The sequence below is a fragment of the Vombatus ursinus genome, unplaced genomic scaffold (genome assembly GCF_900497805.2).
Source record: "Vombatus ursinus unplaced genomic scaffold, bare-nosed wombat genome assembly UNPS02014820.1, whole genome shotgun sequence".
Classification (NCBI taxonomy): Eukaryota; Metazoa; Chordata; class Mammalia; order Diprotodontia; family Vombatidae; genus Vombatus; species Vombatus ursinus.
In genome coordinates, this window is record NW_020954598.1 from 680000 (window position 1) to 698280 (window position 18281).

Here is an 18281-nt window from a genome sequence, read left to right on the forward strand (position 1 = left end):
GCTTTTAGGATACCTTGTATGATACCTTTTACCCTTGAATCATTTAGCTCTTTGCCTTATCACCACTCATACCAGACCCTCTCCTACATGTGTGTTGCTGAATGATCAGGGAGAAAGTTATGTCATGCAGCCAAGCCCATTGGGGTCTGCTACACATTTATGTTATCTAAACTCAATGGGATTCTCATGGCTTCATAGCAGTCCTTTTTATCCTTCTCTGATTGACTCTCTGGAACATTTCAGGCAGCCAGTCTTCTAAACTCTCCATTCTTTCCTCAGGTCTCTAATATCACCCTTTCTCACCCAATCTTCTTAGCAAATTTACCGAGAAAATCAAGGCCATATGTCATCAGCTTCTTCAGATACCCTTTCCCACGCCTTGAATCTTTTCTATATATTTTTTTTTTAAATCAATTCCTTTTTTTGTTCAGAAAATAAGATATTTCTCCTTGAGGAGGCCAATTCATCGCCTTATAACATCCCCTTCCAGTCTCCTCTGAATAGTTTTGCCATTTACCTTCCATTGTTCCTCCTGACTTCTTACCTTCAATATCTCCCTAACTATTGACTCTTTCTGAGATGCCTAAAAACATGCTGAAGATTTATTCCACCTTGAAATAATCTTTGCTTGACTCTGCTATTGTTCTTATGTCTTGTCTAGAAAGCAAGAGTACTGGACTGATCATCATTGATCCTGGTGTTCAGTCTCAGATCTGGCAAATCACTCAATGCCTTTGGGCTCAATTTGCTCTTTTTTTAAAAAAAATAAATGAAGGAATGCACCAGCCTATCTCAATGTCAGTTCAAAGACCTTATTATCCTAAAATGAGTTGTATGTAATTGTGGCTTCCATTGCTCACCACTTATTGATTACTCAACCCATTACATTCTACCTTCTGACTGTCCCTACCCATCTCCATTCAACAGAAACTCCTTTCTCGTAAGTTATGGACAAGATGCCTTTACTGGTACATCCAATGTCCTTTTTCCACTCCTCCTGCTCCTTAACCTTTCTGTTGCTTTTGCCATGTTGGCTACTTCCTTTATAGCTTTCATGATATAGATCTCTCCAGGTCCTCCTCATATCTGTCTGACTGTTGCCTTTTAATTTCCAATGTCCTCTATTGTCTTTTTATTACCCCTTAATCATGGCTGTCCCTCAAGGCTCCATCTAGCCTAGTCTCTCTTCTTTATACTCTCACCTGGTGACTCAGTGATCTCATCTCTTTCCATGAATTCAATGGTTATTTCTATACAGATGAGCCCCCAATCTCTACATAGATCTAACCTCACCCTTACTCTCTAGCACCACATTGCCTGCTAGACATCTTCTGGATGTCCCATCAGCATTTCCAACTCAGCAAGTCCAAAACAGAGCTCGTCATTTTCCTCCCAAAAACCTGTCCCCACTCCAAATTTCCCTATTTCTGTTGAGGGTTCCACCCTCCTCCCTGTTACCCAGGTTGGATCTTCAAGTCCATCTTTCACTCTTCTCTCTCCCTCATTCCTCATATCCAATCAATTGCCAACTCTTGTGATTCTACCTCCCTAACATCTGTTCCTTTCTGTCCATTCATATGGTCACCATATTAGTTTAGGACCTCATGACCTCTCATCTAGACTCTTGTAATAGCCTTCTAACTGGTTTTTCTCCTTCAAGTCTTTCTCTCGCCAGGATAATTCTTCTTAACTACTGGACTATGCCATTCCCCTTCTCAAAAGCTTTCTGTGGCTCTCTATGGCTTTGAAGATAAGATACAAACTCTTCATAGTATACAAGAGCCTCTGTATTCTGGCTCCAATCTACTTTTCCTGTCATATTTCACATCATTTCCCTTCTTCACCTACTCTGTGGGCCACTAGCTGCAATCTGAACTTGACAGTCCTTCTCCTGGTTATATGCATTTGCACAAATTGTCCTCTGTTCCCTCACAGTATTCCTCTCTCATTTCCACTTCTCAGAATTTTTATCTTCCTTTAAGTCTTTGCTCATTTGCAAATGAGGAAACTGAGGCTGAGAGGTTAAGTTATTTACCTAGAATAATGCAGCTTATAAATATCTGATGCAATCATTATTAGTAACTACAATAATAATGGCTAGCATTTTTATAGTATCTCTTACATGCCTGGTGCTGTTCTAAGTGCTTTATAAATATTATGTCATTGAATCCTCACAATAACCATGTGATTTAGGTGCTATTATTATCCTCATTTTACAGTTGAGAAAACTGAGGCAAATAGAGGTTATATGACTTGTCCAAGGTCACACAGCTAGTAAATGTCTAAGACATTTGGAGTCTTCCTCACTCCAATTCCTGTCTTCTATTCACTGCATCACTATTTTTCACTGATTTCTTGAAATGCAGTCTTTTTCCTCCTGTTTTCTATTATTCTAAAGTTAAGCCCAATGGCTGTGAATCAATATACATTGTGATAAAAAAATGTATTCCTATAAAATGAGTATTTCATGAATGAGTGGTTTCTAAATGATCTTAGCCTTCTAGGATAGGCACTGATACAAGTGACCTGCCAAAATGCATCTGGGTACTAAATAAGTACTGCTGGGTTTGATTTTATCTGGATAACAAAATACCAATGGATGTTTGATTTGATTTTTAACCCTGCCCCATCCTTCAAAAAAATTTCAGAGAAAATTCAACCACTTAGATCAATGAAATTGGTGAGTATTTGCATAGAGGGGGTGTAGAATGTGGTATATGGAATTAAAGGATATTTATTTGAACTCTAGCTCTGCCCCTTATTACTTGTGTGACCCAGGACAAGTTATTCAACCTCTCAGGGCCTCAGTTTCCTCATCTATAAAATGAGAGGGGTTGTGTTAGATAACATGTAAGATTACTTCCAGCCATAAATCTATGATCCTATGACCAACTGAATTCTTGAAACATTTACCGAATTTTTACTACGTGCCCAATTCTGCTGGTGCTGAGGTATTTGTGCCATTTGCTGAGTTATTTGTCTACTCTTTATTTGATGGTAAGCTCCTTGAGGGCAGGGACCATGTCATGCTGATGTCTTCATCCTTCCGAGCAGTAGTTCCGAACTCAAATAGAAAAGAAGGCCACTTCTCCATACAAAAAGATCCCTGCAGGCTTAGTTTTAAAATTATTAAAAGTATTAAAGTTATTGACTTAGTTTCAAAATGTAATATCTGTGTTTTATTGTACTTTTATTTAGTTTGTTAAATATTTCCCAATTATGTTTTAATCAGATTCTGCAGCACAGTGAGCTGTCTCTCTGCTCCAGAATATTGCAGAGTCTTGCCTATGGCAGGTGCTTAATCAATGTTTGTTGAATTTAATCAAGTTGAACTGAAGAAGTATAAAATGATGGTCATAGGATCATAGATTACAGAGTTATAGCTAGAAGGGACAGAGGAGATGAAGTCCAACCCTCTCATTTTATCAACATGGAAGCTGAAACCCAGGGCTATGTAGCTTACTGAAGGTCACACACCTTCTAGTTGGGAAACCAAGCCTCCTATATGGGAATAGTTTACAAAGGAGACAGTATGTGATACAAACAATAGGAATGACAACAGGCATGGTACAAACACTAGATGTTTTAGCAGTTTAGTGAAGGGGGAAGATTAGATTGATCTGGAATGAATGAATGAATGAATGAACATTTACTAAGCTCTCATATGCAAAGCACTGGGGCTGGGTCTAGGCTCATGGAAGAGGTAGGGCTTGAAGGATTTAGGTAGGTGGAAAGAAAAAAAAAGATCAAGAAAGAGTGTAAGCAAAGGCAGGGAGGTAGGAATGATTATAGCATGTTCCAGGGATAGCAAAGAGACCTCTCTTATTTGAAGTTGAGAAGGTAGTGTCACGAACCAATGGTAAATGAGTTTGGATAGGTATGATGGGACTAGACTGTTGAAGGCCTTGGATGTTCCTCATTACCCTGGAGACAATGGGCAGGCTGCGGGTTCAAGTTCTATGAAAGCCCCAGTGACAAGAACCAAAGCTGACTATGCCTGTTCTTTGCCAGCTCATCAATGGAGAGCTTTGAGGGAAATTTCTAGGAAACCACATTGAGTAAGAGTATAGCACTGAGACAATATGGTAGCCCAGTAGCTAGAGAACCATCCTAGAAGTCAAGAAGACTTAGGTTCATATTCATTGCCACATGACATCTGGGTGACTTTGGGCTGAGTGATTTAACCTCTTAGTGCTCTGGGCAACACTCTCAGATTAAAAGTTGTAGAGAAGGTGCCAACCTGCATTGGTAGAGAGCACCTAGAGAAGCTAGAGTCCATATTACTATCCTTTTTCTTAATAGTGAGAAGGAATGATCCTTCCCTTGTGTTGGTAGGACTTGTATGTGGGTGAGACTGTAGTCTTTAGATGAACATGAGCCCAGGAGGACAATCTGAGTCAAGACTCATATATCTGAGAAAGTCATGATAATATAGGCCACTGAAGGTGCCTACAAGTATTAAGCCAAGAACTCAATGAATGGGTGGGATTTGGAAGGGTTTTCAATCAATCTTCTCATCACGGTTCGTCCTCTTTAATCATCTTAACCCTACCAGAAACTTGAAATGCAATCCTGCTCTCCTCCCTGTCCCTTTCCAGAACCTCTTTATGTGTTGTTTTCCCCTTTTAGAATGCAAGCCCCTTGAGGGCAGGGGCTATTTAGCTTACTTGTATTTTTATCCTGAGAGCTTAGATCCAGCGCTGTTAGGCACATAGCCGTCACAGTTCAGTTGTGTCCTACTCGTTGTGACTCCATTTGGGGTTTTCTTGGTAAAGGTACTTCAGTGGTTTGCCATTTCCTTCTCCAGCTCATTTTACAGATGAGGAAACTGAGGCAAAACAGGGTTAAGTGACTTGCCCAGGGTCACACAGCTAGTAAGTATCTGAGGCCAGATTTGAACTCAGGAAAATGAGTCTTCCTGACTCCAGGCCCTGCACTCTCTCCACTGAGCCTCCCAGCTGCCTTCAGATGGTCCAACCCCTTCATTATACAGATGAGGAAACCGAGGACGGGATAGGTTTTGCCCAAGAACACGTAGTATAGCCAAGATTTAATCCTAGATTGTACGATGCTTAAAATCCTGATGACTTAAGACTCTAGACTCAGTAACAGACACAGGACTGCAGGTGCAGGTGAGAAACAATAGGAAAGTCAGTATGGCTTCTCCTATTTCCGCAGGGCTGCTCAGAGCAGACAGACTGAGACCCAGCAATTTTGTGGCCCGCCACAGAGCTCCGGTGCTCTTGTCTGGAGTAATGCTCTCTCTGGCTAGGGTCCCCTGGAAATTCAAAGGGTGAAGGGGCCAGAGACTGCTGGAGACAGCCAGCTTTTATCTCAGGATCTAGATCATGGATTCAGAGTTGGAGGACCCTTGAAGGTCATCTCGCCCAGACTACTTTACAAATGAGGAAACTGAGATCTAGAGAAGTAAGTAGATTGCACAAAGACACACAGCTAGTATTCTGAACCCAGATTGTCTGGCTTCAAATTCAGGGCCCTTCCCGGTTTTTTTTTTTTTTGTTTATTTGGTTGGTCTTGATTGTTTTTTTAGGCAACTGGGGTTAAGTGACTTGCCCAGAGTCACACAGCTAGTAAGTGTCTGAGGCCAGATTTGAACTCAGGTCCTCCTGACTCCAGGGCCGGTGCTCTATCTACTGTGTCACCTACCTGTCCCCAAATTCAGGGTCCTTTCTACTCGGTCATATCGCCTGAAGAAGATGGGACAAAGCTGTGCATTTAGGTGGATTTTTGCCAAGGGAATGATGAAGCCAGACCATCCCTAGGGATATCCTCCCTGTTCAACAGACAGGTAACAAAACCCAGGACCACAGGAAGCATCCCCTGGCTGTAGGTCTCGGGGCATGGGTCTGATGTCATCCATCCCTGGAGAGGCTGCGACTGAACACAGCTGAGAGAGAAACCCTAAAATGAGAATGCATAGTCAGCGAAGCTGTCATTGCTCAGGAGAAAACAGCCGTTGGGAACTCAAGCCAGAAAACATCCCCTTCTGACAGACAAGGGGCCCATTAGTTTTCAATCTTCCCCTCTGTTCTTGACCACCAGGTCAGAACTAGCAGCAATTGTTCCATTTCCCAGAAGCGGATGCATTTCAGAAAGCAACATAACCCAAGGTGGCGAGGAGACTCCGTGGATGCCTCCCCCTCGTCTCTGCCTGCTGAAATCCTCCCTGGTCTTTCTAAAGGCCACCTCTTCCTGTAAGGAAGGCAGCATGGCACAGTGGAAATGCATTCTCTGTGCGACCTTGGGGGAGTTCTTCACCTCTCTGGGTCTCAGCTGCCCTTCTGTAAAGCCGAGGGGCTGGATAAGCTAGCCTCCACCATCTGTTACCACCCTACCTCTACGATCTTGTCCTTTGCTTGAATTCCCTAGTATGGCAGATCACAGGAGTATTGGATATGGAATGAGAAGACCAGGGTTCAAAGCCTCGCTCAGCTCCATGGCTCCCAAGGTGATTGTGACCAAGTCACAAGTGTGAGAAAGGAGCCAAGAAAACAGAGATACACTCGATCTTAGAGATCTTCTCGTCCAACCCTTGCATTTTACAGACGAAGGAAGTGGATGCCCAGGAAGATGGAATGATTTGTCCAAGGCTATAGCGGTAGCAAGTAACTGAGTCAGGATTTGAACCCAGCTCCTCTGACTCTAAATCTAGTGTTCTTTCTGCTGCACCACTCTGGACCTCAGTTTCCTCATCTGTAAAATCAGAGGGTTGGACTAGATGGCTTGATGTAATTTTCCAACTCTAAAATCTTAAAATTTTATGTTTTCTCCCTCTTCCAAACACCACAGACCTTTTTCTTATATATTTCATCAATAAATCAACAAACTGACAAGCATTTATGAAGCACCTACTCTTTGCGAAGTTTTGGCAGCTAGCTCCCACAGTTTGAGAGCCAGGTGTTAAATTATCAGTGTGAGCATTTACAACTTGGAAATCAGCAAAAATGACAAATCAGGGCTGGATATACGGTTTTCCTGATTGTCTAGACTTAAGAAAGTGATGGAGGAAATGTTAATAATACATTTTCCTCCCTGAAGATCTGGTTGTTAAATATTTACCAGCACATCTCTGATCATGGAGACACAAAACACATAGATGAGATATTTTCTGCTCTCAAGGAGTTTTTTATTTTACAGTCTTTTAGAGAGGTGGCTCAGTATATAGCAAGCAGTGACACCACTGGCCCTGGTGTCAGAGAAGCTGGGTTCAAATTCTATACCACGTGATCTTAGGCAAGTCACGTAACTTCTCTGGGCCTCAGTTTCCTCAAATGTAAAATGAAGGGGTTGGACCAAATGGCTTCTGAGCTTGTTTCCAGGTGTATATATACACATGTAGATGCATGCACATACATGTATGTAAGTGTACGTGGTACATATGCGTTTGTATGCACATACATACATACATACACAGACACAGAAAATCCTTTAGGGTAGGGATTTTTAACCTTGTTTTACGTCCTTCTTTAGACTCCTCAAAATAATGTTCTTAAATGCATAAAATAAAATACATTGGACTATAAAGGAAGCCAATTATGTTGAAATATAGTTATTAAGATAAAAAAAATCAGCTCATGGACTCCAGGTTAAAAAACCTTGCCGAGGGGGGAACATACAACACATATTTAAATTTTTACTCTTTCTGACATGTATGTGACATGTACATGGTGCATATACACACGTGTGTACATATATGTATATATGTGTGTATGTGTACATATATACATGTATACGCCATACTAAGTTCTAGAAGTTGAGCTAGGTGGTACAGTGGATATAGCACTGGGCATGGAGTCAGGAGGACCTGAGTTCAAATCAGGCCTCAGACACTTACTAGCTGTGTGACCCTGGGCAAGTCATTTACCCCTGTTTGCCTCGGTTCCTCATCTGTAAAATAAACTGGAGAGGGAAATGGCAAACCACCTCAGTATCTTCACTACAAAAACCCCAAATAGGGTCATGAGTAAAATGATCCAACAAAGGGTGTGTGTACCAGGCATGAGGCACAGCTGGTGCAAAGGTCTGGAGATAGGAGACAGAATGTGGCAAGGAAGTGACAGCAAGAAAGCTAGCTTGGCTGGATTGTAGAATGCATGAAGGGGAATGATGTGTGATAAGTTTGGAAAGGCAGGACAAAATCAGGTTGTGACGATTGCTGAAATCCCACACTTTGCCGCATTTATTTATCTGTGAACTTGCTGTAATCCCCCATGGGTTCTTAACCTGGGGTCTGTGAATTTTTAAAATTATTTGGATAATTGCATTCCAATATAAGTGATTTCCTTTGTAACCCAATATATTTTGTTTCATTCATCTTAATAAATTATTACGAGATTTCCCTAGACTTTAGCAGGCTGCCAAAGGAATCCATACTGGGACCAAGTTCAGAACCCCCGCCTTCCACTATTATGAATTCCTTAAGGACAAGGCCCAGACTTTGATCCTATTAATATTCCTACGTGCCTGGAAGCAGGTGCTTAAGGAATATTTACTCAATATAACTGAATTTCCCTTTCCTGCTTGCCAAGGCAAGCCCAGTTTTCTCTTTCCCTGATTCCAGCTTCCTGCATCCCACTGTGAGGAGTGTGTCTCTTTCTCCCCATATTTCTGGGAACTGGCCCTTTAAGTTCTGAAACAACACCACAGTGAAGAAGTGTGATCTAATCGCTTTCGCTGTGAAATACCTGATTAATGGTATCCTCCCTGGTCACTTTATCAGGTTGATGCATCAGATACAGTAAGAATTTTGCTTCCAATCAGGAATGTAATTTATTCTGCCGACTGTCCCAAAGCCACAGCTAGAGATTGAACCCAAAGTTCAACTTACGAAAGGTCTGGCAAAGCTGAAGCAAAATCCCTTTATTGAGCGTAATTCTTCCCATCTCTCCCTCCTTCCCTCCACCCAGTTCATCCTGGGGAAGAAAACTCAGCATTCATCTTGTGCCACCTACATAATGCCCAAACTGTCTGCTCTCGCTGATACCATCGGCTTCCCATTAAGCAGATCAATAGCTTCCACTGTTTTCCAATTTTTGTTTCCAGAAATCCATCTCCCAGCCACCTTTTTAATTAACCCCCTCCCAACACACTGCAGCCCATATACATCACCCTCTCCCCACCCTGTTGGCTGGCGGAGATGTGAAGAGTGTCCTCGGAGAGTTTAAGCACAGTTAGAGGTGTGGATGGTTGCTTATACTCTTTGGCCATTGAGCCTAGTAGGAATGGCGGCCAGTACAGAACGGTGGTCTTGAAGGAAATTCAGCACCGAGCTGCAGGTGAAAAGGAGGGCGATGCTTGATGGTGGAGCAAAGCCCAGGCTGCAAACTGACTTTCCTAGAGTTCCTCTCCAAGGGATTCTCACTGCACCCTTCCCTCTCATCCCCCACTCCTTTTACTGTACCTGAGACATTCCCATTCCAGAAAGTAATGCTACTACTGAGCCACTCTGTGACCTCGGGCAGCTCACCGAACTTTTCTATGCCTGTTTCCCCATTTTAAAAATGAGCACAGTAATACCTATTCTCTGAGCTCCTAAAATTGTGAGAATATGATACAATAATGATGTGGAGACACTTTGGCCAATATATAAAGTGCAATGCAAATATCAAGGGAGCATTGATTACTGCTGCTATTTTGACTGTACAATTCTTGCTGCTAATAAGTCAATTCCATTAAAAACATTAATAATCTACTGTGTGCAAGCTCTGTGCTAGGTACTAGAGATGTAAAGATTAAAAAAAAACCCCACTATCCACCTTCAAGAGGCTTACATTCTATTGTGCAGAGATAACTTTGTTTTCTTTATCCCCCCATTAGAAAGTGAGGTTTTTTTAAGAATAAGAATTAAATCTCCTAGGCTCTGCAGTTACAAAGATATAATCTAACATAATCCCTGCCCTCAAGGATCTTGCAATCTAGTAGAGGGATGAGATACCCACTGAAAACCATAACACAAATAAGAATGTGATCAGTGCATAGGACCGGTCAACATGAGTAGCATGAGAGATTCAGAAAAGGTAGGATTATTGTTGACTGGGGTGTGTTGGGGGTAATAAGGGAAGGTTTAAGGAAAGATAGAATCCGAGAGGCCCAGGACAGCTTGTGTAAGTGCATGCTTAAAAAGGCCGAGGTCTCCTATTGCATCCTGGGCCATCTCCAGTCGTGTTGATTTATATCTTGCCACTGGACTCAGATGGCTCTGGAGGAGAGAGTGAGGCTGGTGACTTTGCACAGCCCTCCCTCACTTAAATCCAATTCACTCGCAAGTCATGGCATCACCTCTCTGATATCATGGTCCTTTTCAAGAATAAAGGACAAACAACAAACAATGTGGAGAAAGGAGCGGGCAGGCTGGGGAAGAGAAAGTATTCCCTTTTTTCCTAGAATGTAAAGTATGGGAAGTAAGTTTAATTGGAGCCAGACTATGGGAGGCCTCATGTGCCATGCTCAGAAATTTATCTTCTGTTCACTTGACAGAGAAGAGCCCGAATGCTTTTGATTAGGGGAGTAAAGAGACCCGGCTTGGGCATTAGGAACATTGCTTTGAGAGCTGTGGGAGGACGGCTTAGAGAGAGGAGAGCATGGACACAGCAGAGAAGACGTGGGAACAAGAATCAGACCAAGTGAGCCCCCTACTCACAACTCCATTGGCCTCCTAGTGCCTTGGAATTAAAATACAGATTCCTTTGTTTGGCTTTTAGACAACCTGGGCCCAGTCTACCTTTCCAGATCCACTAGACAGGAGACACTAATTCCCCCCCCTGCACTCTGCAATCTGGTTGAATTGACCTTCTTCCTGTTCCATGCTATGCCCACCTTTGTTTCTCTTCCTTTAAAAGGCCGCTCAAATAGCACCTTCTCCATGAACCTTTTCCTGATCCCCTCGATTGTGAATGCCCACCCTCCCACAGCGTCTTATATTTAATCACTCTATGCATGTAAACTCTGTGTATTTATTATAACTTTATATTCCTGCCATAGCTGCTGTCTCCCTCATTAGAGTGTAAGCTCATTGTGAATAGGGATCCTTTCATTCTTTGTAGTTGTATCTTCATTGGCTTGCCCAGCGCCTTTGTATAGTTGGCACTTAATAAATACCTTTTTTTTTTAGGCAATTGGGGTTAAGTGACTTGCCCAGGGTCACACAGCTAGTAAGTGCTATGTGTCTGAGGCCACATTTGAACTCAGGTCCTCCTGAATCCAGGGCTGGTGCTCTATCCACTGTGCCACCTAGCTGCCCCCATAAATACTTGTTGATGGATGGATGTTAGTGTTAGTGGGAGTGGCAAGGAGGAGGTAGATGTGAAGGAAAATTCCCAAACACTCAGTCAGTTGGCCAACAAGCATTTAGTAAACACTTGCTATGTGCCAGGCACTGTTCGAAGTGCTCAGGATACAAAGAAAGGCAAAAACAAAACAAAAACAGAAACAAGCAAAAAAAAAACCTCCCTGTTCTCAAATAAGGGCAGCTGGATGGCCTAGTGGATTGAGCACTGGGCTTGGAACCAGGAAGACTCATCTTCCCGAGTCAAATCTAGCTTCAGATACTTACTAGCCGCATGACCCTGGGCAAGTCACTTACCTCTGCCTCAGTTTCCTCATTTATATAATGAGCTGGAGAAGGAAATGGAAAAATACTACAGTATCTTTGCCAAGAAAACCCCAAATGAGGTCACGAAGAGTCAGACATGACTGAAATAACTGAAGAGCGATGGAAAGTTCTTAACGAGCTTACATTTTAATGGGGGACACAATATGTAAACAATCAGGCACCTACAAGATACGTACAGAGTAGATGGAAGGTTATGTAAAAGAGGAGGAGTTAGCGTCTGGGGAGCCTGGTGATGGCCTTCTTGCTTAAGGTGTCCTTTGAGCTAAGTCTTGAGGGGTGCCAGGAAAACTAGGCGGTTGAGGGGGAGGGGATAGGACTATGCTCAAAGTCTCTGTACACTTTCTTCAGTGACCCATGTGGAAATCCAAGCCCCCAGTGGGCTTGTGGGTCTGTAATAATGATGGAGAAATCTAAGAGAGAACGTTAGAGCAGCTACGCCAGGACTCCCTTCCCCAGAGACCACCTAAGGGTTGGATGGATGCCTGGTGCCCCCTGTTCTTGGCGGCAGGAAAAGCCTTCTTAAAGCGTCTGTGAGTGTTTGCTGCCTGTGCAGGTTACAATCCTTCTTGCAGGAGCAATCTAAAAATGCTGGTTCAGCAGTCATTTGTAATGCCTGGGCAAAAGATTGTTTACAGATGTTAATCTGACTATGAACTCGTTATGAGTAGGATTAATTTGAATTTTCATCTTTGGAAGAAAAACTCTGAAAGGGCCTTGGGAAAAGTGATGCTACGGAGGTGCTTCAGAAGCCAGCGTGAGGGCAATGGAGCTTGTGTGGACCAAGATGTGGGCCTCACTCACTGAAAGACCTTCCTGACCTTCCTGACCCAGTCAGCTGCATCTGTTACTTGTCAGAAGACCCACCAACTCCCCACACCAATTCACACATTCCCACTGGCTGACCCTTTTTCATGGAAAATAAAATCTGAAATATACATACTAGATGGGCAGGTATATTTGATCTTACTGATGCAACCAAGTAAGGAAGAGGCATAGCTGGGGCTAATACAGTGCCTCCATTGAAGAAGACTGGGTCTAATGGAGAAAAGCAACATGGGAGAATAAAAAGAGTATTGGATTTGAATCCTGGTTTTTCTGCTTTCCACCTGTGTGACCTTGGACTAGTTATTTTACCTGGGCCTCTGTATTCTCATATGCAAAAGGAGGGATTTGGACTAGATGATCCCTAAAGACTTTCCAATGAAAAATCCTATGAATCTAGGTTGTTATATGGAGTGGGCCGCCATTTTGCCTAGTGCTCAGCGTATTATCTCTGACCTAACCCCTATTGGTCCCTTCAGCTTTGAACCAAGGCTATAAACTCCTTTGATGGCTCTGGCCTAGACTTTGGAGACAATCCTATAACGTCTTGCATAATATCCTTTTATTTTCTGGGATCATGACTTAGGTCTACCATCTTTCCTTAAGAGGGTTCTCTCATTCACTGTCCCAGGATCACTAGTAGGCACCAGCGCCATACTCCTATGAGGAGGGGATCTAATTGTCTTTGGTCTTCAAAACAGAAGCCCTTCAAATCAAGGTGAAGCTTGACTTAGGCACAGGATCCTGCTAATTGGAACCTAGCTGGATGTCTCCCTGTTATGCAGGTAGGTGGTGAAGTAGATAGAGCATTGGGACTGGAGTCAAAAGGATCTGAATTCAGATGTGACCTTAGATGCTTACTAGTTGTGTAGCTCTGGGTAAGTCACTTATCTCTTACTTTTCTCAACTGTAGAATGGGGGAGGATAACAGTGCCTCCCTCTCAGGGTTGTTGTGAGGATCAAATTTTTTTTTTTTTTTTTTTTTTTTGGCGAGGCAGTTGGGGTTAAGTGACTTGCCCAGCGTCAAGTGTCTGAGGTCAGATTTGAACTCAGGCCCTCCTGACTCCAAGGCTGGAGCTCTATCCACTGCATCCTAGCTGTCCCAAGATGGTTTTGGTAAAGCACTTAGCCTAGTACATGGTAGAAACTATGTGAATGTTAATTTGATCTGTAACTATTGATTAAACCCAACCTTTTAACTACTTATTGAGTTCAGAAAAAAATATTTAAAAAAGAGATAGTGTGGCAGAATATATAGTGTGTGGTGCTTGGCATTAGGAAGTTCTGGGTTTTAATCTAACCCTCAACACTTATTGCTGAGTGACCCTGGGCAAGTAAATGAACTCTCTGAGCTTTACTTCTCTTATCTGTAAAATGGGTCTCATGACAGGACTTACTTCCCAGTGCCATTATGAAGGAGATAATGAATACGGAGTGCTTTGTAACCCTTAAAGGGCTGTATGAATGTCAGCTATTATGATTATTTGGAATCAGAAGACCTGGGTTAGAATTCCAGCTTTGCCATTTATTCCCTCCTTGACCTTGGACAAAGAACTTCATCTCTCCAGGCTTCACTCTCCTTAAAATAATAATAAGGGGGGCAGCGAGGTGGCATAGTGGATAGAGCACCAGCCCTGAAGTCAGGAGGACCTGAGTTCAAGTCCAGCCTCAGACCAAATACTTGACACTTACCAGCTGTGTGACCCTGGGCAAGTCACTTAACTCCAATTGCCTAAAAACAAAGGAAAAAAAAGGAAAATAATAATAAGAGTCATAGCCAGCATTTATATGGTGCTGTAAGGTCTGCAAAGTACTTAACAAATATAATCTCATTTGATCCTTCTAATAACCGTGGGAGGGGGGTATTCTTATCCCTATTTTCAGATGAGGAAATTGAGGCAGAGGATAAATGACTTTTCCAAGATAAGTATCTGAGGCTGGATTTGAACTCAGGTCTGCCTGACTTCGTCCAGGTGCTCTATCCACTATGGTGTCACCTAGTTGCTCTCGGTACTTTAATCATACATCAAATGAGGAGAGGTTGAAATAGATGATCTTTAAGGAGAAACTCAAGAAATTGAGTTCAAAATCGAGAAAACTTTAAAGAGAATGCTCAATCCCAGGGGCGGCCAATATTTATGTAAAACTCAGCAACTGAAAAGTAAAAACGTCTCCTGGTGCTGGTTCAAATTTGTACAAAAAACCCATTTTCCGGGGTGTACAGAAAATGTCGAGGGCCAGATTGGCAGAGCAGGTAGAGCCTGGTGCGTCCCAAAAGTCTGAGTTCAAATGCTCCCTCTGGTACATACATACACTAGCCGTAGGACCACAGACGGTCACTTAACTGACCTTCCTGTGCCCGAGGTAACTCTAGATCTCTCTGTTACACACGAATGGTTGTTTGAATTGGAGGACAGGAGTTTCCATACTAGAACTCACAATATCAGAGAATCATACAGCTCGAAGGGACCTTAAAGGTCATCTAGTCCAATCTCTCTCATTTTTATAGGCAAGGAAACTGGGCCACTGGGTGGCGCCATCGTGCACAGAGCGCTGGGCCTGGAATCAGGAAGACTCATCTTTCTGAGTTCAAATCTGAACTTGGACTTAGCAGCCATGTGATCCTGGGCAAGTCACTTCACCCTGTTTGCCTCGGTTTCCTCAGCTGTAAAGTGAGCTGGAGAAGGAAATGGTAAACCACTCCAGTATCTTTGCCAAGAAAACCCCAAATGGGGTCTTGAAGATTTGAACTCAACTCACTACCACCAACAAGGGAAACTGAGGTTTGAAAGAGTTTTCTCTTCTCCTCCACCTTCTCCTTTTAGCCCCCTCATACACAGAAAAGAGAGAGAATGCTGAAATAGAACCGAAAATATGATTTCAGATAACTTGAACTGATTATGCGAGAAAAACCCAAACAAACCCAAGAATGATTAAAACCATAAAACACTTGAATGACTTTAATTGAAAGACTTAAACCTTAATGAAAAATATAAACTGATAGATATAAACAATTAACATAAACTTAATGTGCGATTTTTGTGTTTGCTTATTGATTAGTAACTTTTCTGACTATTTAATCCCTTTTTTATGTTGGCTGTCTTATTTACTTTGCTATAGTCACCCTTTGAAGGCAGTACAGCTCACTAGACTTGGACTCAGAAAGGCCTGGGTTCAAATCCTGCCCCTGACACATACTGGCCCTGTGACCCTGGGTGAGTCACTCACCCCCTCAGTTTCCCCAGCAAGGCTCTAAGACTATAAATTACAGATGCTCCCTTCCTGCCCCCTCCCCCAATCTGCATGGGCAGAACAAGTTTCCCTACTGAGAGATCCCAAAATTGATGAAATCATAGATCCAGACCAAGTCTTCCTCTACTCCACCCCCAAAATGATTTGAAGGCTGTGATGACTGTTGAATACCTCTGTGTGTGTGTGTGTGTATGTGTGTGTGTATCCTAATATAGTATATGCAAGAAAATAGGGGCAGCTGAAGAGTCAGTTAACTAGCATTTATTAAGCACCTACTATGTGTCAGGCACTGTGCTAAGCTGGGCAGGGGCAAAGAAATTCTAAAAGCAATCCCTGATACCAAGGAGCTCACAGCTCACAGTTTCAACAGGAAAACAACTATGTACAAAACAAGATACATACAGATACACACACACACACACACATACTTACATATGCAAAGGGGAATTAATAAATATGAAATAAGACTTGAAAAGCATTTGAGAGCCAGATAATGGGAGAATGTAAATGACAGGCTGAAAAAATTATCTTTTATTCAAAAGGCCATAGGGAGCCAATGGAGACATTGTGAAATATGTGCTTTAGGAGGATCCATTGGACAGTTATGTGGAGAATGGATTATAGAAGGGAGAAACTGGAAACAAAAAGACCAATTAGAAGGCTGTTGCAATAATCCAAATCACCAACAGGTGATGAGAGGTTGAAATGAGAACAGGAGTGGCATTAATTAAAGAAAAGGGATAGATACAAAAGATGCTTTGGATGTGGGATCTATAAAGCTAGGGAACTCTTTGGACATGGCAGGTAAGCTCATTGAGGGCAAGATCTGTTTTTATTTTGACTTTGTGTTCCAACCAATAGCAGATATGAAAAAATGCTTGTCAAATGAATGCTTCACACATAGTAAGTACTTAATAAATTCTTTCTAGCACATATGTACATATACACACACATATATATACATACATACATAACACACACACATGTATATTGGAGACTCTACAGAGGAAAGGTTTTAAAGGTATTAAAGGGGATCAGGCAGCTTCTGGAAGAAGATGGGTTTTATCTGAGACTGGAACAAAGTCAGGGAAGCCAGGAGGCTGAGATGAGAAAAGGGAGAGTTCCAGGCATGATGGGATGGGGTTAGGGGAGGGAACCAGCCAATGAAAATGCCTGAGACTGGAGATGGAATATCTAGTTTGAGGAATAGAAAAGAGTCCAGTTATCACTGGATCACAGAATGGGGTGGGGGAAGGGAGGGGGCAGGAGATGTAAGACTGAGAAGATGTGCAAAGGTTGGAAAGAGCCAGCTTTGTTATTGCTGTTCAGTAGTATCTGAGTCTTTGTGACCCTGTATTGGGTTTTCTGGGCAAAAATATTGCAGTGGTTTACCCTTTCCTTCTCCAATGGAATAAGGCAAACAGAGGTTAAGTGACTTGCACAAGGTCACACATCTAGTGAGTGTCTGAGGCCAGATTTGAACTCAGATCTTCCTGACTTCCAGCACTCTATCCCATGAGTCACCCAACTGTCTTTGTCTCCTAGTCACATAAAGCTTTAAAATCGAAACAGAGGATTATGCATTTGATCTTGACAGCAATAAGGAACTAATAGAATTGCTTGAATGGGGGTGGGGTGGGGAGAGGAAGGTAATGTGACAGGGTAGGAAGACTGGAGACTTGGCAAGTGGAGCTATCTGATTACATGACCTTGGGCAAGTCCCTGAGGTTCTTTGGAATCCTAATTTCCTTATCTGTAAAAAAAAAAAAAAAAGGGGGGGTTTAATGCAGCACCAGATATGTACAAATTTCTGGGCATCACTGCTGATGACAAATTTCCAGAATGTATTTAAACTGAGGGCAAGACAGACCCTCCCAAGTCTCCTAAAACACTGCCACCAGCCCTCTGTGCCTGTGAAAGCCTGTCATTTCTAATTCTACTTCTTGACTCCCCCCTTTTCTCCCTCCAGCTCTGCTGTCTGAGCAGAGGCTGGATGGGTGAGGAGGGAGATACTGTTTGCGGCTAGGATTGTAATTTTGGGGGAAGCTCTGCCGGGCCATCAAAGTTGTTGTCACAGACGTGTGGGCATGCTCACTGACTGTAGCAAAGGGGAAAGCTGACTATTCGTGCAGTGCTCCCAGCAGGCAGTTTTTACAGACATCATAATGGCTACTTAAGGCTTGTCAAGCTGTAAAATTTAATTGACTTAACTACTGAAATAGATTTAGCATCATATGCCCACCAACCAATATGCCATTTATTCCACGTACTTGCTATCACCCTTGAGATTGATGTGCACACCCCAGTGTCCTCCTGGAGACACACAGGATATTAGGGTAATTAAGGTGACAACTGAAATGACCCTGCCTTAAAAAGCTTACGGTCATCGTAGACTTACTAAGTAGTAAACAGTAATGATAGCAGGTGAGACTGATTATGGGTTTAGGTGCATGTTATTTAATCCAGTCATTATGCTCCAAGAAAACGTGCTGAATGTTTGAGGAATCTAATTAAAAACCTGCTTACGCTTGGCCCTGAAGAAGAACTGATAAAGTTATCATCTGCCTCCACTTTT